Source organism: Bufo bufo, chromosome 3, assembly GCF_905171765.1.
Source record: "Bufo bufo chromosome 3, aBufBuf1.1, whole genome shotgun sequence".
Classification (NCBI taxonomy): Eukaryota; Metazoa; Chordata; class Amphibia; order Anura; family Bufonidae; genus Bufo; species Bufo bufo.
The window spans coordinates 224,766,866-224,790,506 of record NC_053391.1 but is presented as its reverse complement, the minus strand read 5'-3'; the positions used below and the strand labels follow the sequence as shown (position 1 = coordinate 224,790,506).

General features: G+C 45.6%; 1 protein-coding gene across 1 annotated transcript in view; it reads right to left on the bottom strand.

Moving 5' to 3' along the window:
• LRRN2 (leucine rich repeat neuronal 2) overlaps positions 1–3,672 on the bottom strand; it is a 114,876-nt gene extending 111,204 nt beyond the window's left edge. Inside the window, exon 1 of the mRNA XM_040423989.1 lies at positions 3,643–3,672. The gene's annotated coding sequence lies outside the window, so the exon portion shown is untranslated. The remainder of the gene's footprint in view (positions 1–3,642) is intronic.
• Between the last annotated feature and the right edge of the window lie 19,969 nt (positions 3,673–23,641).

Sequence of the window (23,641 nt, the reverse complement as noted above, 5' to 3'; positions counted from 1 at the left end):
GGGTGTTTCGGAGCTGACAGATTCTCCTTAAGTGTGCTGCCGTACAGTAAAGTTCACCTTGTTTTAGTGACAACTGTGTCTGCCTGATTCCTTCCGCCATCCTCGGATACAGATCCACTGATACCACTCAGTGGCAAAAAGATTCTGTCTGTAAGATCAGACTATCCCCTTAAAGGGGAATCAGTAAGATAAGTATCACTTGTTTTATAAAAAAAATATTACTGGCTATTCAACCCCTTAGACAAAAATGTGATATCCTTAAAGGCTATGTCTACCTTGAGAGACATTTTTTGAATTTGGGCTAAAAATTATTTCTTCATTTTGACTTTTTGGTCATATAAAAAATGTTCAGCCATTTCTGAGATACAGGGTTAATAATCTGTCTGTTTGCAGGCTGTCAGTGTCTGTTTTCTTTCAATCCCCTCCATCTGAGGGCTCATGTATAGCTCTTATCCCTGAGCTCCTGACCTGATAATCACTTATTTAAGCTACTAGTGTTGAGGGAAGCGAAGCATCCAAAACAGAATTTGGTCCAAAGTTTAGGAAAACTTTGTTTCTAAACGAATCTGAATTTCCTTGCGCTTTGTGATAATTAATCAGTTTTCCTAAAATGGCTGCTTCACGTATTAGAAAGTGAAAGTAAATGTAGAGGAGACAAGCCTGGGAACGTGAGATCACCCATAATGCCATGCAGCCTGCCTATCTCCAGGTAGTCATTCACCTGTAATGTCACAGCAAGGCAAAGCCCTATAAAACCCTGATCCCGCATGGTCGCCACTATTTTACTGTGAGCTCAGCATAGGGAGAGACGTGACAAGACGCTCATGGACAGTGTTGCTGCAAACTGTTAAGAGACAGATAGTGTAGGACAATATTGGAGAGGGGAAAGTGCATGGAGAGTGTTGGGAGACTGCAGGGAGAGTGTAGGAGACTGCTGAACTACAGACTCTGCTACAATTTATTGCCGTGTACATAACTGTGCAGTGCACCAAGAGTCATAGCTAATCCATTCTGTTAGCTGTAGAGTTACTGTGCTGTCAGTATTACAGGCAGGTCTAATTTATCGCCGTGTACATAACTGTGCAGTGCACCAAGAGTCATAGCTAATCCATTCTGTTAGCTGTAGAGTTACTGTGCTGTCAGTATTACAGGCAGGTCTAATTTATCGCCGTGTACATAACTGTGCAGTGCACCAAGAGTCATAGCTAATCCATTCTGTTAGCTGTAGAGTTACTGTGCTGTCAGTATTACAGGCAGGTCTAATTTATCGCTGTGTACATAACTGTGCAGTGCACCAAGAGTCATAGCTAATCCATTCTGTTAGCTGTAGAGTTACTGTGCTGTCAGTATTACAGGCAGGTCTAATTTACTGTATCGCTGTGTACATAACTGTGCAGTGCACCAATATTTTCAGTTAATCCGTTCTGTTAGCTGTAGAGGTACTGTGCATCATTATTACAGGCCATTGTTACTTTTAGGCAGATTAGCCTGGTTATACCTGATTTATAGAGATTTGTGATTAATTAATTCGTAACAAATCTAATTTCTTGTCGAACTTTGGCAAAGCTGCCTAATCAAATTTTTCAAAACGTCGCTCCTCTCTGTAAGCCGCATTCTTATCAGTCTGATAAGAATTGAGCTACAATGAGTGTTTATGAGGTCAAGAGATCAGAGCTACACATGAGCTGTCAGAGGATGTGATTTTTAACCCTGTTTCTCAGAAAGGACTGAACATTTTTAACAAGACCTATTGAAAAAAATGATTTTTAGCCCAAAATGATTAAAATGCAATCATAATCCATAGCCTTTAATATTTCCATGTCTGCCAGCTTGTGGTCCAGATGCTGCTGCAAATTACATCATGCATTTCCGTTCCGTCTCTGATCCACAACTTGGACTCATTCACGACTTTGTATTTCTTGAAAGGACAATTTCGGTAAACCAACTGCTGATCCGAACAATAGTGGACCCTTCATCCAATCTGTATATCTGCTGCTAAGACCTGACTGTATAGAATGAGTCATATCCTTCCTGTGCCTAACACAGGTTAAAGCCCACGCAAAAAACAGACATTTGTTGCTTATACACAATTATTTCAATGTATTCAAGAAATAATAAAATAATTATCAGACCATCTCTGTCTCTACCTTGCAATTTACCTGTACTTTTATTGCAGTCCTAATTGTATACAATGAATACATAGCTCCCAGTGTTCAGTGCTGCAGTACCTCCCATTGCTTTTCCAGATTACTGTTGTTTTTCCCTTAATGTTTGTAAAATGACCCCTTAGATATTGTGTGTGTTGGCTGGAATGAGCCAGAGCGAGTGTAAAGGCAATAAAAACAGAGGAACAGGGGAGGCAGACACGTTAATGAGAAGAAAAAGGCATAGCAGTATGATCATGAGACTGGAAGAGGAGGGTGGCTCCATCTTGTGCTGAATGCTTCTCACACTGGAACGAGGAACCATCAGACCTGTCACACAAATCCCAGCTAGAAAATGTGCCGTTCCCATAGAAACAAGCATCAAATGAGGCCTGCTAAATCATAAAGCCAACACACCAGACCTCTTTGGGAATATACTTAGATACTTGGGCGAACTACACAAAAGGGAGATACTTACTAGTAACTGGTAAAGTACATATATTGTGTCTGAATGAGCATGACCAGGGGTATGGTCACTTCTATGGCGACATGAGGAGAAAGTGAAAAGAACTGAAAGGGACATAAGAAAAGGAAAGACTGTCCTGCGAGACAAGGAAATCTGGATCCATATTTACTGAACTGCATTTTTCGGAAACATAGACGTACATAAAAATTAGATACATGCACATGTTTTCTTACAGCTCATGATAGCACTGTGTGCTACATATAGTTAGTGACTATCATGTTAATATCTATGGAATAGTCTATTAGCTGCTGTATATTCGTACGACTACCCTGTACTATTCAGCTTGGAATGAACGAGGCCTGCAACATGTGGCACCACATCATGTCACATACACTGTATGGACGGACAAGTATATTCAGCGGCAAAGGGCTATATCTAATACCTAACTAAGCAAAATGCTATGAAAATGTGTATATAAAGGAATAATAGTCTAGATTTACTAACGAGGACGTGTTCAATATGATCTTTAATAAAGTAAAAATGGTGGATGCAACATGGGACATCTAACTTGGTAGTAAGGGGATTAAGATGATAGGTATAGAACTATATAAAATAATAGTAACAATAATCACCGTCATGAGGAGAAATACAATATCGTCTGTGACCAGCCATCTTAGTTCACATTTTAATGCACATTTCGGATCCTTAATATAGAATAAAAGCTTTACAGGCTTTCTACGAAGAATGAGTAGCAACAAGGTCCATCACTTACTAACAACAAGGGAGATGATATAATTATTCAAAAAAACATGGTTCCTTTAACCCCTCAGCTATTACTTTGCTTTTCAATGCAGCCACAATGTTTCCTTCTTGGATCCACAGACATATATAGTCTATACTGTACGGCATGGAAATTAAGGGATGGGGCCTGACAGACAATGCCTAGCCACTCCAATGGATTTTTATGTTGGCAAGTTAGTGATGGTCCAAATCTAATCAATTTATCAGTCCCCATGTACAGAGGATATTTACCTTCAGGATATTCCTTCCAGCTGCAGTTGGTCTGTGCCTTTTGCTCTCCACATACAAATGATCTGTCAAATGTCTGGGTGGATGGGTAAAATGCTTTTCACCATCCAACCTTACATCTCCTGATGCCAAGTCCAGTCCTCCAGTGACACCCACACTGCCCTTTTTCCTTGGTACTGCAGGCTGTATTCTCCCTCGCTCCTCTCTGGAAGATGTGAGTGGGATGCAGAAGCAGAGATGGGGGGGGGGGGGGGGGGGGGGAGGAGGGGGGGGGGGGCAGCTTCCATCTCCAAACCCACTGATTTGCAATCATACACACAAACGCAGGGTAAAGGTAGGGGGCAGTGCCAACCAGCGGAAAGCAGTCACCACTGCATAACTGCCCCTGCACATACAACATCTGATGCCAACCTGTGGCTCAGATTCTGGACACCTTGAAATATGACAACACACTAGAGAAATAGTTCTTTCTCTTGTCATTTTGCTATATTCCTCTTCTTCTCATCACGTGCTTGGTTAATGAAGCCCACCCTAGTGGGAAGGCATGATATGCATATAAATAAACCTTAGATTTTCATCTGATGCTTTAATTTGACAAACTCTGCTGATCAAAATCCAAATAACATTGCTAAGGCCATGGAGTCATGTAAATGGTATGCCACCGATAGGTAAATCTGCAGATTAAAAACTCATTACCCATTCCTTTTTATTAATAATATGCAGGTAGTTCCCTCTTAATCCCCTCACCCCAACCTCTCTGTGCAGGCTGGTTGCTAGGAAACTAAGTGATAATTTGTGGGTGAGAGATGATACAAGAGCTGTAGAACGCATGACATTGACAGACAGCAGGCTAACTATTTATTATGCTCTTATGGATTTCCAACCTTCTGCTTTGCACCTGCGATGGCCGATGTGGCCTGCTGGATCAGTACGGAGAGGAAAGCTCTGGTAGGAAAGGTCCTGAGTACAACATGGTTCTGTGTTATGGATGACAGTGGAAGAGGTGATCTAGGGCTGAGTTCAGACCTGAGCGTTTTACAGCGCGTTCCTACGCGCTTTAAAACGCTCAACAGGCAAAAACCAATGTTTCATTATGGGCATGGTTCTCACCTGAGCGTTTTACAGCGCGTACGAACGCGCTGTAAAACGCCCTACGCCTCAAGAAGTACAGGAGATTCTTTGGGGCGTATTGTCGCGCGTTCCCGCCCATAGACTTCAGCGGGAATGCGGCTAAATGGGCGTTTGCTTGTTTCCGCCCATTAAAAACGCCCGATACAAACGCCCGATAAAAACGTCTGTAAAAAGCGCATATCGAATACGCTCAGGTCTGAACCCAGCCTAATGGAAAAGAGGAAAAAAAGAGTGGTGAGCATGAGAGGGAAGACATAAGATGCAAAATACAAATGCAATAGCACTCTGCAACCAGCATTCTGCCCTGCCTCTATGCTGGATGAGGCATTGGTGTACATTTTGGCCAAAGCGTAATAAGCCACTCACCACGTCAAGGTCGCCTCTATGGAGTGGTCCCTAACACTAGTTCCTACCTGTTTATGGGCCATGACAGCCACACAAAGTCCAGGGAATGCAGGTGCAGCATGCACGCCAAGCACACTCTGCTTTTAGCCCCGTCCGGTGCCATTACAGCTTTCATCGGATCCAGGGATGCAAGTACCAACATGCATGCTGAGCCCACTATATACTTCTCCTGGAGCCAAATGGCTACTGGTAGGTGTTATATAAGCAGACTCAGTTTTATACTGACTTTAAAACCAGCCTCCAGGACAGATGCCTATATCAACAAAGCTGCAGTAAAAATCACAAAATTGAGGTGACAGCACGTAATATGTCGGAAGCATCAAGAGTACACACAAACAACAGGACCACGTACGTGAATGAATAGATGCATCTTGTAAAGAGGTGTCATAAGCATGAATGCTCCCCTCATGATATCACATCCAGGTCACGCCATGACTGATGTAAAAAATGACAATCAGATATCGTATACAGTAATACATGGCAATCCCTTACTAACAAATCTAGAACCAGCCCTTTTCCTCACATGGATCCAGAGATCTCATTATTCCTTGCTCCAAATGCCCTTCCAGATTCTCTTCAGGCTTGCAGCTTCTAACAGTAGACATGTCTGGTGGCAGTTGAATGATGGAACTGAGCACGTGCGACCACTTCAGTAGATTGAAGCGCACATTACTTTACAGATTGAACACCAGGAGGTTCCAGTACAATGAAGTAAAGAGAATATATCACAACTAGAGCATGTTTATAACTGAAAGTTAACAAAACATTTACTGGTGGCACAAACCCTTTGAGTTATATTACTGTATTGGGCTGGTCTCTTCCCTCTTCTTTATTACTCATTTGGTTCTTTTTTATCAGGCATTGTAAAGGTTAATGTAATGCCCTGGAGAGGGTACTTTGAAGTCTGGACATTTGTGGATACTTGCCCCTGTTTCCCCTATGCAGTTATAAACGTCTTACTTTAGTTTACTTGAAAGGGTTAACTTGCACTGCTTAATACTGTGCAATTACATTTCATATGTATGTTGTCATATATATCTTGTTCATTTGCACTGTATATGTGAGGCACTGTGGAAAGGGTTATCGAATACTTTTGGGGCTTTGAATGAGAAGCTGGTAATTTTCCACAGCTGCCATAGGGTTAAAAGGAGAGCATGATTTGGAGAGAAAAAGCTAGATTTGTTTACCACCAAAACCAGACAGACTTACCTTTTGAATGTCTGGTTTAGCTGTGGTGTTATGTCTGAAAACCTGTTTGTGTCTGGAAAAACTGCTGTGTCTTTGCCATTGAGTATCATTGAAACTCTAATGTAAGACTATGACAGACAGGAGTTGTAACAATGTATCTGTTCGTGTTGAGTTTCTACACTCCACCCCTCCCACTAGAAAGTCCTAGTTCAGCTAGAAACTGTGAATAAGGAGAGCAGTCAGAGACCCTAGTGTTCAGCAGTTAGGGACCAATGCTTGGAGGGGAAGACTCTGCCAATCTCCATGAGTGACCAGAAGACGCTGAGATGGGGATGCTGAGCCCCAGACCATAGGTCACCAGCCCTCCATTCATTATAAAGCTCCATGCCCTGTGATGTCACCGGACCAGAGGGGCGGGGCTTAGCACGATGTCAGCCGGCCTAGTTACCGCCCCTCCATCTACTCTGCATAATTACTTAGGCTGCCAGTGACGTCACCTAAGCAGCAGAAGAGGAGGCTTTGCTCGCCTGCAAGGGACTCGGTACGTCACTGAGAACAAGAAAACAGTCACTTCTGGCCAAGAATTTACTGGATGAAAACTGGGCTTAAGAAATATGTGCAAAAGGTAGTACATGCATATTTGTAATGTGTAAGGCAGTCTAGTACTATTAGACCAATGTCCCCAATCCCGGACAACCCCTTTAACAGTACCAAGTGGCACATGGATGCTCTAGAGCAGGGGTGCACAACCTGCGGCCCGGGGGCCACATGCGGCCCTTGATACCATTCTGTGCGGCCCCCAACCATCTGGTAACAGACATGTATGCCTATGTCTTGTGGCTGCTCACATATATTTTTCATGTATTTCTCCCATTAGATGGGAGTCCTGGAAGTGTAACTAGACATTAATGGTATATAATGTGTGTTCAATATGCCATAAGTACAATATTTCAGTTGTTAATACACCTTTAAATTTTAATTTCGGCCCTCGTCATTGGTTCAGTCTGGCAATGTGGCCCCCAACCAGGAAACGTTGTGCACCCCTGCTCTAGAGAATTCCTGGCTGGCTGGCTTCCGTTTGCTTCCGAGTCCGTGTGACCACGCCTCAAAAGATAGGACTTGTCCTATCTCTGACTGCAACTTGCAGATCACGGACCTATTGAAAGCACCATGATGAAGGTTGCACACGGCCGGTATCCGTGTTTTGCAGATCCACGGTTTGCCATCTGCAAAACGGACATGGTCATGTAAATGCACCCTTAGTGTACTGCTCTTGGGATGTTATGTGTTATAGGAGAATATGGTTCACATGTAATAGCACATATCTACTAGCGCATATATACTTCAAAAGAGACAAAAACTGTGGTTTATTCACCCATGTGGTACAGTGAGGCAACGTTTCGGCTCAAACACAGAGCCTTTCTAAAGCATGGAACACAAGTGAAGTGCAAGGTATAAATAGCTCAAACAATTCAATCAAGCTAACCCTAAGTTTGATATTGCTAGGTTGATTAAACGCTGTTTAACCGATGCGGATATGGCAGGCATCATTGACAATGATCTTTTGGAATTCTGCACAGTGGACCATCCGGTTACACTGGTGATATATGTACTACCAAAAGTACAAAAGTCCTTGATAGACCCTCCGGGTTGTCCTATTGTGTTAGGTTCCGATTCTGTTTAGTAACAACTCTATTTTTTTGGATAAAATCCTGCGGAATTTTGCTAGTGGGGCACAGTCATATGTTTAGGATACAAGAGATTTTTTGTGTAAGTTGGAAACTATTGATCTCACTGACATACATTCTGTACATTTGGCGTCTTTTGACGTGACATCTTTATATACCTCTTTTGACCATGATCTAGGTATCATGGCTGTTAGACGTATGTTGGATATGTCTTCTCTTACTACACCTGCGAGTGAGTTCATTATAGATCTTCTCAATATTATTTTGAGGTACAACCATTTTCTTTTCCAGGACGAGTTTTACAAGCAAAAAAGGGGTGTGGCTATGGGATCAAATGTAGCACCTACATATGCTAATATATTTATGAGATGTTTTGAGGAAGATGTCGTCTATGTGTCCCACCACCAAAGATGTGCTGCGGTGGTGGAGATACATCGACGACGTCTTCCTCATCTGGACTGGTGACTGTTCCCAATTGATGGACTTTTAGACTTATTTGAACAGTGTGAACCAGGAGTTGCAATTTACCCTTGTACACGCAGATACTGAGATTCAATTCCTGGACACTACTGTCAGATACCATGAAGGGCAATTACACACTTATTTACTAAACCAACAGACAAGAATACCCTTCTGTATTTTGAAAGTAGTCACCCACGTAATATGGTAAAACACCTACATTTTTCCCAGTTCTTGAGAGCCAAAAGGATTGTCTCTGACCCTGATGTACTTGATGATACACTAAATATCATGGTCAATAAATTTATACAAAGGGGTTACCCCCTCAGGTTATTGAAGTCTCAAATTGATAAAACATATGCGATTGATAGGAACAAAACACTAATGAGGAAAGAAATAAAGGAGTCCTGTACCAGGATTCCATTCATTTCTAGATATACTGAACATAGCAATGCAATCAACCGTATCATCAAGAAACATTGGGACATTTTGGGAGGTTGCCTTGGTCAAATTCCTGAATTTAGGTCCCCACTCTTATCGCAGATCAAGAAATCTGCGTGATCAATTGGTGAGAGCAGACATCGGTCCTGGTCCCAGAGTGACATAGAGCACATTGTCCCAGTGGAGTCAGGGTTGTTTCCCTTGTCTCAATTGTGTAAATTGTAGACATATTTGCAAGGGCAGATTTTTTTATACATCCAGTGACAGATATGAGGTATTTGATACCTTTTTATCTTACGTGCAATTCCAACTTTGTTATTTATCTTTTAGGCCTCGTTCAAATCACTGTTTCTCCTTTCCGTTCTCTGGCATACAGGACTTTCGTCTCCGCTCAAAAATCACGTTCTGAGCGGACAACGAACGGACCCCATTAGAGTCTATGGGGTCTTTAGGCTCCGTTACGCTCAGTTAGGTCTCAGTTATCTGCAGAATCCGTCCGTTCCGTTCTCTTGCTCCTCAACGGAGCTGGAGAAAGGAAAGGAGAAACGGTGATGTGAACGAGGACTTAACCTGTCCTTGCAAACTACTGTATGTTGGCGAGACATCTACAGATCTGAAGACTCGCCTTAATAACCATCGGTATACGATCAGGAAAAACATCAAGATTTGCCCATGCCTAAACATTTTTCTGAGTTTAATCATTCAGAGAATGAGTTAAAATGCTGGATTATTGATCACATCCCCCCACCTAGGCGAGGAGGTAATAGAATTTTGCTATTAAAGAAAAAGGAGCTGTTTTGGATTCATACATTGAATTGTCTTAAACCCAATGGTCTTAATATTGACTATAACCCTGGGATGTATACATAGAGGATTGGTTTGCCCCATGATGACAAAGTGTATATGTCTTTTTCTACATCCTGAGTGGGTGGATGCTTTTTGAACACAAGTAAGCCATATTAACATATATTTATGGTCTTTCCTTTGTTTTTACTGAATTTTGGATGAATGAGGTGGAGCCATATGGAGAAGGAACATGCATGCCCTGCGGAATATTATTGTGTTCCCATGATATCGTGAACTGATTGTTTTTGTTTATTTTTGACATTTTCCAGGTTGTGTCATTGCGCACCTATTATAATGTCCCAGAGTTTTCAGGAGATCCCCGTTTCTGGCTGCGTTAGGAGGTTTATATAGGGCGGTCTTGTATTGCGCGATTTGCATGGCAGTGCGGATCGTGCTTACATTGTATGCCCATTGATGAGGAGGGTGTACCCCCCTGACAAGGAGTATCCCCTCCCTACAATTGTCCTCCTGCATGCCGTTATTATAATGTAAAATAACTCTGGGCAATCTTGCCAATATCCAATATGGCGCTGCCCGTTATGACATCACGTAGGCATGCGCTGTGGGATTTAGTTCTTGTGACTTGCTGCGCTATGGCCGGAGAAGGGGGAGGCAGGCGATACGCATGCTCCACTGACAGCATTGAGTCACATACTCTTGACGCAACCTGGCGCCTGCGCATTGTAAGTTATCACACGTCGAGTTTGGCAGCCGATCGCATGTGGATTCACAGTATATCTGATGGGTATGTTTATGTTTTATTACAATGTCCCACCCCCTGTCATTTATCATCCTTATTATGATACACAGCACTTGAGTCTAATTGGTCTCACTTATCGATTATATAGTTTTTTGTAGGTATATTCACTGTTAATTCATTTTATATGCAATTATGTTTTTGTAACTACAATCATGTATCACATTATGTTGTTTTTCACTTGTATTTACTATGTATTATGTTTTTTTTTTATATTACCATGTATATTGATTTCTCCACCTTTTAATCATGTAATTATATTTTTTATGAATTGTTTGAGCTATTTATACCTTGAACTTCACTTGTGTTCCATGCTTGAGAAAGACTCTGTGTTTGAGACGAAACGTTGCCTCACTTTAACAACATGGGTGAATAAACTACCGTTTTTCTACTGGATGTGCGATCTGTTTTTTGGATTATATATATATATATTGTGAGAAGGGTATTGTTTGGGAGAACCGACATCTGCCATTGAAACAGTTAGGCCTCTTTCACACGGGCGTCACGGGTGAGGGCCGGATGCGATGCAGGTGCGTTCAGGGAAAATCGTGCGAGTAGGCACGCAATTTCAGTCAGTTTTGACTGCGATTGCGTTCTGTTCAGTTTTTTTACGCGCGAGTGCAATGCGTTTTGCACACGCGTGAGAAAAAACTGAATGTGGTACCCAGTCTTCACAGAAGTTCGGGTTTGGGGTTCTGTATATTTTATTATTTTCCATTATAACATGGTTATAATGGAAAATAATAGCATTCTTTAATACAGAATGCTAAGTATAATGTCAATTGAGGGTTTTAAAAATAATAAAAACATAACTCACCTCATCCACTTTAACGCACAGCCGGGATCCTCTTCTTTGTTCTTCTTGAAATACCTGCAAAAGGACCTTCGCTGACGTCAGTGCAGGTCCTGCTGAATGAAGATAGAATCTTTGATCTTCATTCAGGAGGACCTGCGCTGACGTCACAGCGCTTACCACGTGGTGAGCACGATGATGTCAGCGAAGGTTCTTTTGCAGATCCTTCAAGAAGAACAAAGAAGAGGATCCCGGCTGCGTGATCAAGTAGATGAGGTGAGTTATGTTTTTATTATTTTTTAACCCTCAATTGACATTATACTTAGCATTCTGTATTAAAGATTGCTATTATTTTCCATTATAACCATGTTATAATAGGAAATAATAAAGTAAATAGGGGTCCCGGGTCATACATCCCTAGTCTCCTTAGCAACCATGCGTGAAAATCGCACCTCATCTGCACCTGCTTGCGGATGCGATGCGATTTCACCAGCCCCATTCATTTCTATGGGGCCTGCATTGCGTGAAAAACACAGAATATAGAACATGCTGCGATTTTCACGCAACGCACAAGTGATGCGTGAAATACATCGCTCATGTACACAGCCCCATTGAAATGAATGGGTCAGGATTCAGTGCGGGTGCGATGCATTCACCTCACGCATTTCACCCAAGCGGAATACTCGCCCGTGTGAAAGGGGCCTTAAACTGTGTGTGGTAAGCCTTGGGTGTGTCTCTGGGAACCAAGAGGTTAACCCAGATACAGCACAAGCAGGGTATGATAGCCATAGCTAACATACAGACAGATTGTAAAATACGTATTAGGACCTGCTTATTCTGGAGTAAGTGAGGTTGGCAGTGGGACGCTCACTCCACCCGGGCTTCGGTCCTGGGCTTCGATAGCCCACAGATGCGGGTCACATGGGTCATTAGGGCCTAATTTAAAGCTCAGTGTAGAGCTGAGCAGTGTGGCCATACCCGGAGAAGCTGACTGCTGAACTACAGAAGGTATTGCATGTGCCACCCAATACTTGCCATTTGTACCCGTAGGCCGGGTAGCCGGTCCCATGTAGTCAGGGATTGTCTTTTGTATTAGGTACTTGCTCAGCCAAGAAGGCTTTGTTTGTTTAAGCCTATTTGTTAAGGCTATGCTTATGTTTAAATATATGTGTGAAATAAAAACACTTAAATCAGACTTTATCGTGTCTGTGTCCCTGCTTCCTGCACAGCTACCGAGTGTCTACCAAAGCGACCCCCCACATAAGGGTCCATTCAGACGTCTGTAGTGTTTGCGGTCCGCAAATTGCGGACCGCAAAACAGTGACGCCGCACATCGCCGGCACTTAATAGAGGATTCCAATTCTTGGACGCAGCTGCGGACAAGAATAGGACATGCTCTATTTTTTTGTGGAGCCGCGGACCGGAAGCTCGGTCCCGTGGACCAGAAATGCGGATGCAGACAGCACACTGTGTGCTGTCCGCATCTTTTCCGGCCCCATTGAAAATCAATGGGTCCGCACCATGTGGCGAAACTAACCTCGCCACTGGGTTTTGGAGGGGCCTGGTTGCCAGCCTCTTGCCCCAGGATTATGGGCCCTCTCATCAGCCATGCTTCCTTTGTTCACAAAGGACTTTTACTAACTTTTGAACCCCTAGTCTAATTCGTGTCATTTTGGGATATGTTAAATGTCTATGTTACTGTAATGGGTGGGACATTGTATGTTTGAGTGGTGATGTCTGTCCTATTGTCTCCACATGTATATTGGCGATTTCCCTTTGTCCTGAGAGATAATTGAATTACTCCTCAGTTGTCTCCAGGACAGAGGACATTGTGTATTCTCCTGCCTGTGATAATTACATCAACCCATTGTACCATAATTATATCACAGGCAGAGGGGAAGATTTTGTGTGGGAGTGTTTTACTGTATTGTACGTGGTTATTGGTTGTTTTTACAAAACCCTGTGGGTGATACTGATGTGTACCAATGTTATATAAGATCAATAAAACGCACAGCTCTGGGTGACCACTGCTTGACCCTCAACACGGAGCCTCGTCTCATTATTGGGGGATTCACTGTATGCTGTTAGAGACTGATTGCTAGGAGTGTAAGCCGCTTGGGTGCGATTCCTATTCGTCTGCTAGCAGCTATTCGTGAGGTTCCGTTCGGAGTTTGGAGCATTGCCTTGTATGCCGTTACAATTGGTGGCAAGCGGCGGGATCGTTCTCACAGCCCAGAAGGACAGCTACAAAGAAACATCATTCCCTGGAATTACAATTTGAGGGCAACGCATGTCCCAGTACAGCGTCCCTGACAGCAGCAGGATGGAACCAGCAGTGGCATACGATGAAGAAGACCTGGATGGCCGGGATGCATTAAGGAAAGGCATCTGGTACCAGGCCCTGGATAATGTACAATACCAGCGAGGTGAGAGTCTCCCCAGTGAAGAGCAGCGATTGCAGAAGCAAGTGGCCCTGCGGATGCCCTTCCTGGGAGAGCAGCCCCTGGAGGAATGGGTGAAGGAACTAGAGCACCGGGTATGGCAGGAGCTATGGCTGGAGGATGCCTACCAGGCGCTGTGGTGGTATATGGCACAGTATATACCCTGGACAGCTGAGCATGACAAGCAAGAGGGAGAGGAGTTTGATGGTCCTGGCTTGTTATGGGAGTCCTTTGCAGAGCCTGACTTCGGGAGCCCTGCACAGTCCAGACTTCAGGACATTTTCTATGAGAGGGAGGCTAGGCAGGATTGGGATGACCCCCATGAGGTAGAGAAAGACCTGGCTCACCTAGCAACCCTGGAGTGGGAACTGGAGCAGGACTACCGAGATCTCTTCCACTCCATTGGGAAGGCTCAGCAGGACAGCAAGATGACAGACCCAGGTCCAGAGCCCTTCAGCTGGGAGGATATTGTGGAAGAACTCCAGGTGGCCGGTGGAGATGGGACCGAGGTCTCTCCACCAGTCCTGCAGGGAATTGGGAGCCCAGTCTCCATTCCCCAGTGGCAGGCTGAGTTACAGGGGGCAGAGACAGTCGGTCCTGTTCCCCAGTGGCAATGTGATATGCAGGGAATTGGGAGCCCAGTCTCCATTCCCCAGCGGCAGTGTCATATGCAGGGAATTGGAAGCCCAGTCTCCATTCCCCAGCGGCCGTGTGATGGTACGGGAGCCCAGTCTCCATTCCCCAGCAGCAGTGTGATATGCAGGGAATTGGGAGCCCAGTCTCCATTCCCCAGCGGCTGTGTGATGTACAGGGAATTGGGAGCCCAGTCTCCATTCCCCAGCGGCAGTGTGATATGCAGGGAATTGGGAGCCCAGTCTCCATTCCCCAGCGGCAGTGTGATATGCAGGGAATTGGGAGCCCAGTCTCCATTCCCCAGCGGCAGTGTAATCTACAGGGAATTGGGAGCCTAGTCTCCATTCCCCAGCGGCTGTGTGATGTACAGGGAATTGGGAGCCCAGTCTCCATTCCTAAGCGGCAGTGTGATATGCAGGGAATTGGGAGCCCAGTCTCCATTCCCCAGCGGCAGTGTAATCTACAGGGAATTGGGAGCCCAGTCTCCATTCCCCAGCGGCTGTGTGATGTACAGGGAATTGGGAGTCCAATCTCCATTCCCCAGCGGCAGTGTGATATGCAGGGAATTGGGAGCCCAGTCTCCATTCCCCAGCAGCAGTGTAATCTACAGGGAATTGTGAGCCCAGTCTCCATTCCCCAGCGGCAGTGTGATATGCAGGGAATTGGGAGCCCAGTCTCCATTCCCCAGCGGCAGTGTGATATGCAGGGAAATGGCAGCCCAGTCTCCATCCCCCAGCGGCAGTTTAACGCACCAGGGGGAGACAGTAAGCCCCACAACCGTGCAGATGGGACCGTGGTCTCTGCACTCACAGCACAGGGGGCAGGGACAGTCAGTCCTGTCCCCCAGCAACAGGGCTATTTAGCCAAAGGGGAGACAGTCGGTCTCCCCCCACAGCAGCATGGTGGTCTATCTAAAGGGGAGACAGTCGGTCTCTCCCTACAACAGCAGAGCGGTGTATCTAAAGGGGAGACAGTCGGTCTCCCCCTCCAACAACCAGGCTCCAACCAGGCTACTTCCGTGGTAGCGCTGGCACCAGGGCAGAGTACCGCTGGTCTCTGCCCACTCAGCGACCCAGCAAGGCGGTCTACCAATCCCCCACACAGCCGTGGTGAGGCACCTGGACTTGGACAAGTTTATCCCTTGCTCAAGTGTAGTAACCATTTATTGTGGGTGGGCTGTACTGCTGTTTCTATTTTGTGGGTGGGCTGCTGGACTAACAAGGGCACTGACCGGCAGAAGTTCAGATACCCTGTTAGTCTGTTTGGAAAAGGGGAGATGTGTGGCGAAACTAACCTCGCCACTGGGTTTTGGAGGAACCTGGTTGCCAGCCTCTTTCCCCAGGATTATGGGCCCTCTCATCAGCCATGCTTCCTTTGTTCACAAAGGACTTTTACTAACTTTTGAACCCCTGGTCTAATTTGTGCCATTTTGGGATTTGTTAAATGTCTATGTTACTGTAATGGGTGGGACATTGTATGTTTGAGTGGTGATGTCTGTCCTATTGTCTCCACATGTATATTGGCGATTTCCTTTTGTCCTGAGAGATAATTACTCCATGGTCGTCTCCAGGACAGAGGACATTGTGTATTCTCCTGCCTGTGATAATTACATCAACCCATTGTACCATAATTATATCACAGGCAGAGGGGAAGATTTTGTGTGGGAGTGTTTTACTGTATTGTACGTGGTTAATGGTTGTTTTTACAAAACCCTGTGGGTGGTACTGATGTGTACCAATGTTATATAAGATCAATAAAACGCACAGCTCTGGGTGACCACTGCTTGACCCTCAACACGGAGCCTCGTCTCGTTCTTGGGGGGATTCACTGTATGCTGTTAGAGACTGATTGCTAGGAGTGTAAGCCGCTTGGATGCGATTCCTATTAGTCTGCTATCAGCTATTCGTGAGGTTCCGTTCGGAGTTTGGAGCATTGCCTTGTATGCCTTTACACACCCGTTCCGCATAATTGCAGAATAGATCTGGACCCATTCTACGGATGTCTGAATGGACCCTAAGGTGGAGGATGTGGGCACTGGTGCAGTGAAGCATACACTGGTTGCATGTCCTGGCTGTCAACAGCACTTAAGCAACAAGCCACAGCCATGGACGAGCTAATAAAGCAGCTGGTTCAGTCCAACTTGCAGCAGCAAGAAACTATCTGACTGTTGGCACAGCAGATGACAGGATTGGCGGCTGCACAACAAATGGCTGGTCCAGCGATGCTGGAGTGGGATGCCAGGAGAGAAGTCCGGAAAGCCATGACAAAGATGACGTCAGAGGACGACGTAGAGGCCTTCCTGACAGGGTTTGAAAGAGTGGCCAACCGCAGAAGGCTGCTGCAGCAATACTGGGGAGAAGTGTTGGCACCCTTCCTCATCGCAGAGCCCCAGCAGGCCTATTTTGACCTAAGCAAGCAGGAGTCAACCTACACCTAAGCGCCCAAAGAGTCCATAGCTGGAGGTACCAAGAGGCTTTACCACCAAGGGCCCAGATGCACCACTTCGTCCACCTGTTCTGCAAGTGGCTTCAGCCGGAGACATCAACCCTGGCCCAGATGGGGGAGAAGATTGTTCTGGACCGCTTTCTGAGGGCCTTGCCGGGTGACATATAGCAGTGGGTAGGACATGGGGACCTGGCTGACGCCAATGCTCTGGTGAGGATGGTGGAGAGGTACTAGGCTACACAAGCTCTCAGGAAGGCCCCTCAATCCCCGGTCAACCCAAAGGTCCATGGTTCCCACAAGTTCCTGGGCCAGTGCAACTCCCCATATCAGGCTGATATCCCAGGGAAGGAGGAGGGGGGAGGCTCCCACCTGTTGATCTAGCCAGGAACCCGGCCACATTGTGGACAATTGTCCCCACAACCCCGAGCCCATGGAATGCAGCTCTGCCCAGAGGGTGCCCCTTATTCGGCCTCGGTTTACACGGCTGCCACCCCAGACTCTGACGATGAGCACCACCTCTGCCGTGTGACCGTAGCAGGGTGCCAAGTGGTGGCCCTGTTGGACTCTGGAAGTTGAGTGACCCTAGTTAATTGGTCCCACCATAGGACTGTCACATGCCACACAGTCAGGGTCCTGTGTAATCATGGGGACTTAAAAGAGTATCCTACCGCAGTTGTCGCCATCCAGATCCCCTGTGCAGAGAGACGACATGAGGTAAGGGTCGTCATGAACAAAGTTTTATGCAAATCGACTTCGGATGTTTAATCTGAAGTCGATTCGCTCATCCCTAATTATGTCTTATATAGCCATGACGGATGAACTCCATTGAAAGTCAATGGGGGACGGATCATTTTCTATTCTGTCAGAGAAAACGGATCCGTCCCCATTGACTTAAATTGTGTGTCATGACGGATCCGTCTTGCTCCACACCACATCACGGACAGAAAAACGCTGCTTGCAGCGTTATTGTGTCCACGATGGGGACGCAACCAAACATAACGGAATGCATTTTGGTGCAGTTCAGTTCAGTTTTGTCCCCATTGACAATCAATGGAGACAAAACTAAAGCGTTTTCTTCCGCTATTTAGATCCTATGACGGCTCTCAATAGCGGAATTAAACGCTAATGTGAAAGTAGCCTAAGCTGCTGTTAATAGCATTCAGTAATCACTACTGCATCATGCCACCTGCAATCTGCTACAGACAACTGTGGGGGAGGAAGCCAATGGCTCCCTGGTCTGCCTTAGTTTTTAACAGTATACACATCCTGAGGATGCAGACACAGCTGTAAGCAATGCCGCAATAAACTTCAACAGAAGGTAAGCGAGTGCATGAGGTGAAGATTGCATGCCGCCTCACATTCCCATATCCAGCAGGAGAGTCCTGAATTTCAGCCTCTCTTATGTTGTCCGAGGATAGCTGCTGCATGTCCTTACTTCAACTGTATCATCAATCTGCTCCGCCATTTACCTGCCTCAGCTGGTTCTGCGCAGACACAATATAGTGACATACTGTAATTGCACCTATTGCGCTGAGCCACATACACTGCTCAAAAAAATAAAGGGAACACAAAAATAACACATCCTAGATCTGAATTAATTAAATATTCTTCTGAAATACTTTGTTCTTTACATAGTAGAATGTGCTGACAACAAAATCACACAAAAATTAAAAAATGGAAATCAAATTTTTCAACCCATGGAGGTCGGGATTTGGAGTCACACTCAAAATTAAAGTGGAAAAACACACTACAGGCTGATCCAACTTTGATGTAATGTCCTTAAAACAAGTCAAAATGAGGCTCAGTAGTGTGTGTGGCCTCCACGTGCATGTATGACCTCCCTACAACGCCTGTGCATGCTCCTGATGAGGTGGCGGACGGTCTCCTGAGGGATCTCCTCCCAGACCTGGACTAAAGCATCTGCCAACTCCTGGACAGTCTGTGGTGCAACGTGACGTTGGTGGATAGAGCGAGACATGATGTCCCAGATGTGCTCAATTGGATTCAGGTCTGGGGAACGGGCGGGCCAGTCCATAGCATCAATGCCTTCGTCTTGCAGGAAATGCTGACACACTCCAGCCACATGAGGTCTAGCATTGTCTTGCATTAGGAGGAACCCAGGGCCAACCGCACCAGCATATGGTCTCACAAGGGGTCTGAAGGATCTCATCTCGGTACCTAATGGCAGTCAGGCTACCTCTGGCGAGCACATGGAGGGCTGTGCAACCCTCCAAAGAAATGCCACCCCACACCATTACTGACCCAATACCAAACCGGTCATGCTGGAGGATGTTGCAGGCAGCAGAACGTTCTCCACGGCGTCTCAAGACTCTGTCACGTCTGTCACATGTGCTCAGTGTGAACCTGCTTTCATCTGTGAAGAGCACAGGGCGCCAGTGGCGAATTTGCCAACCTTGGTGTTCTCTGGCAAATGCCAAACGTCCTGCACAGTGTTGGGCTGTAAGCACAACCCCCACCTGTGGACGTCGGGCCCTCATATCACCCTCATGGAGTCTGTTTCTGACCGTTTGAGCAGATACATGCACATTTGTGGCCTGCTGGAGGTCATTTTGCAGGGCTCTGGCAGTGCTCCTCCTGTTCCTCCTTGCACAAAGGCGGAGGTAGCGGTCCTGCTGCTGGGTTGTTGCCCTCCTACGGCCTCCTCCACGTCTCCTGATGTACTGGCCTGTCTCCTGGTAGCGCCTCCATGCTCTGGACACTACGCTGACAGACACAGCAAACCTTCTTGCCACAGCTCGCATTGATGTGCCATCCTGGATAAGCTGCACTACCTGAGCCACTTGTGTGGGTTGTAGACTCCGTCTCATGCTACCACTAGAGTGAAAGCACCGCCAGCATTCAAAAGTGACCAAAACATCAGCCAGGAAGCATAGGAACTGAGAAGTGGTCTGTGGTCACCACCTGCAGAACCACTCCTTTATTGGGGGTGTCTTGCTAATTGCCTATAATTTCCACCTGTTGTCTATCCCATTTGCACAACAGCATCTGAAATTGATTGGCATCTGAAATTGATTGTCACTCAGTGTTGCTTCCTAAGTGGACAGTTTGATTTCACAGAAGTGTGATTGAGTTGGAGTTACATTGTGTTGTTTAAGTGTTCCCTTTATTTTTTTGAGCAGTGTATATATATATATATATATATATATATATATATAATAAAGCATATAGAGAGAATGCGGGCATGAGGTACCAGTCACTCAGTTGTGTGTTTAATACAGGTGCTGGCAACTTATTTTTTCCTGTATATGAACACACAGTCAACTTTTTTTAACCTCAAGTTTCTACAGTTCATAGGCTTATTGCAGCACCCTAATAGCAGGGGCATAGCTATAGGGTGTGCAGAGGAAGCAGTCGCTACCGGGCCCAAGAGCCTGAGGGGGCCAAAGATGCTTGTGCTGCATAAGAAGACACTAGTATTATAGAAAGTGCATACTGGTCAGGTTATACCTCAGGCAGTATGAAGACTATGTGCTTCCCTGCCCCTGGCCACAAAGCACTGAGGCATGGGGGGCCCAAGCTGAACCCTTGCACAAGGGCCCATGAGCCTTTAGCTACAACCCTTCCCAATAGCATACATTCTACTCCAAATGCTGAGCAATTGCGCATTTTTTCTTCTAAAAAACAGTTAAAATTTACCATTTATAATTTGTAATTAACCATTTGTGCTACTGCAAGATAACGTGTAGTTACAAAAGCAATACTACAATGAAGCCATTTTTATACCTGTGTTATTAAACATGTTGCATATTACTGAAAGATAACGAGTAGTTACAGAATAAGCAATACTGCAATAACGCCATTTTTATACTTGTGTTATTAAATGTAATGCATATTACTGCAGGATTGCATATAGTTGCAGAAAAATAAATACTCCAATAACGCCATTTTTATACTTGTGTTATTAAACGCATTGCATATTACTGCAAGATTACGGGTAGTTACAGCAAAAGCAATACTGAGCTAACACTATACTTGTAATTAAATGTATTTTATTTTTACTGCAAAAAAAACATGTTATATTATTGCAAGATTTTACAGCAAAAAGTGCATTCTTATATTGGTGTTAGTGAATGCATTACTGCATCATGCTGTGTAGTTCAAAGATATTTCAGTGCAAAAACTGCATTATTACCAAAGTAAATTTTCAATACCTGTTCTCAGTGTCTTTGCAGAAGAAGAGGAACATTTAATGGCGCCTGTTTCTTTAATTATAGAAAAACCCTTGCAATTTTGCTAGTACCTTTTAATAATCTGTGTACCAACACTTTTAACTTTTCAATAGAAAACGAAAGACCCAGGCCTCATAATCCGAGAGTCAAAATGTAACCAGTAGCAGCACCAGCCATCCGGCCAGTAGTAGTAGTTGGAAGGCCACAGTTCTACCTGACTTCTGATAGGCACCACATTGTCATTGAGTACAAAAAGTATGAAATTGTGGACTGGATGGCTCACTCCTCCTCTGAGTCACAGCAGGATGATGTGGATGTCACTTATGAGTCTGACACCATACCTTGGTTTTAGGGGTCACAGCATTCCTCCTGCTTCTCCTCCTTGCAAGGTAGTCAGTCAATAGAGTCTCCCTGTTGATAACTTATGTTAGAAAAGTCAGCGTTTATACTGCAATGAGCAGGGGGTACAGGCGAAGGTGGGGGAGCCCATGCATAGCTGTGTTGTGGTGGGGGTGGTTGCAGTAGTAGTGGCACTTGCAGCCACAGTCGTGACGGTAGGAGCAGTACCGATGGTGGCACTGGAGGCAAGGAATTGGGAGAGGGGCCAAGGAGCCCAAAATAACATATCACAGTCTGATAAAAGTGGTGTGGAAGATGAGGCAGGACCTGGGAGCTGGATTGGAGTGCTGAAGAGTTGGTAGGAGGAGGGTGGTGGTCACAGTGGTGGCAGCAATAAAGAAGCGCTGTACGGCCAGAACCTCCCAAAAAGCTGCCAGTACCAGATCTGCTTCTGTCATGGTCAGCTCGGGAACTGGTGATGTCGCTGATACTGTGGTCACAGGTTCAAAACATGCCAGACCTAAGCCAAGCTTGGCTGCTGCTAGCTTTGTGTAGAGTGTGTGTGAATATCTTTCATCTGTCAGTTTTTCTGCACAGTGCCAGAAGACAAACGCTAGCATTTCCTCCTTCTCCCGGTTTCCTTTGCAGCAGCCATGCCGTATCCATATGCAGAACAGAGTCTTTGTCATGAACAGTTACTGCTTCTACTGCTCAGACTACTCCTTCTCCTTCTACTCCACCCTGTCATCAGCCATCAATAATAGAATGTGTGGTCAGGAAACAACTCTACACACCAAGCAATCCGCTGCTGCGCAAGCTTAAGTCCCACCTGACCAAATTGTTGGTGTTGCGGTTGCTGCCATACCGCCTAGTGGATTCAGCTGCCTTTAGGGAGCTAATGGCAAGCGCTCAGCCTCACTGGAAGATACCTAGCCGGCATTATTTCTCCCAAAAAGCGATCCCTTTCTTGTATTGTAATGTGGCAGAAAACAAGGACCACTCCTTGCAATTCTCTCTGTGCAGCATGGTGCACACCACGGTGGACCCACCTGGAGCAGCTGTTATGGGCAGGGACAGTACATGTCTTTCAGGGCCCTCTGGGTCAATGTTTTTTATGGCAACGGAGTACCGCAGTACCGCAGTAACAAGGACAGGTCTTCCATGTTTGTGTTGGTCTGGTCCCCATACCAAGCACTTATCCACCTCCTCTACATCCTCCTCCATGGACATCCTCTCATCTGCAACAGAGGTAGAGCACTCATTCCTATTAGAGATAAGCGAATCGAAGTTGACAAAGTGGAATTCGATCCCAGTTTCAGGAAAAATTCGATTTGCACCGAATCCGAATTTCTTCACACTTCGTGGTAACGAATTGCATTTTTAAATGGCTGCTGCACGTGTTAGGACATGGAGCAAAGAACTCTGGGAACGAGGGATCACCCACAATGCATATTCACAGTGGGTGGAAATGTAAATGAAATAAAACTTCAAAGTTTATTAGGTATACGTTAAAATAAAGGGGGAGGGTATGCGAGCCCTACCTCAATGTGTACAAACAAACAAAAAATCTACGGTAAACTAGTCGATACTCTGAACTGTAAATGCGGACCACCAAGTATCCCCTCAGAGTTCCCTTACGTAACGACAGTGGGATTGTTGGCTGTTTCAAGGGATATAACCCAGAGTGTACGCAGTTGACTAACGCGCTGCACTCTGCAGTATATAATAACTGGTATCTATTGATGAAGCTGCTGTGACGCAGTGTGTCTTCAACATATTACGTTTCGTCAGATAGGCTTATCAGGAGCTGGGTAACCAGAGTTCAGGACAAACAAACATATAGAATGCCGTATGCCTCATGTGGTGAGGCTACAGTATCGGCGCTAGTGTGGCCGTAATACGGCCGCCGCTTACAGCTTGTCAAATAGGGGAAATCCCTCGGGGCGGATCCAGCGGTTGCCAGCGAATAGGAGAGAGGTAGGCGTGTCACACAGACTGAACGCCTCCAACCAAACATATAGAATGCCGTATGCCTCATGTGGTGAGGCTATGGTATCGGCGCTAGGGTGGCCGTAATACGGCCGTTGCTCACAGCTTGTCAAATAAGGGAAATCCCTCCCCCAACGGGGTGGATCCATCGGTTGCCGGCGAATAGGAGAGCAGTAGGCGTGTCACACAGACTGAACACCTCCGCCCATCCCCCCCCCCGCCCATCTCGGCGACGCGATCCTCTATAGGGTGTAAAC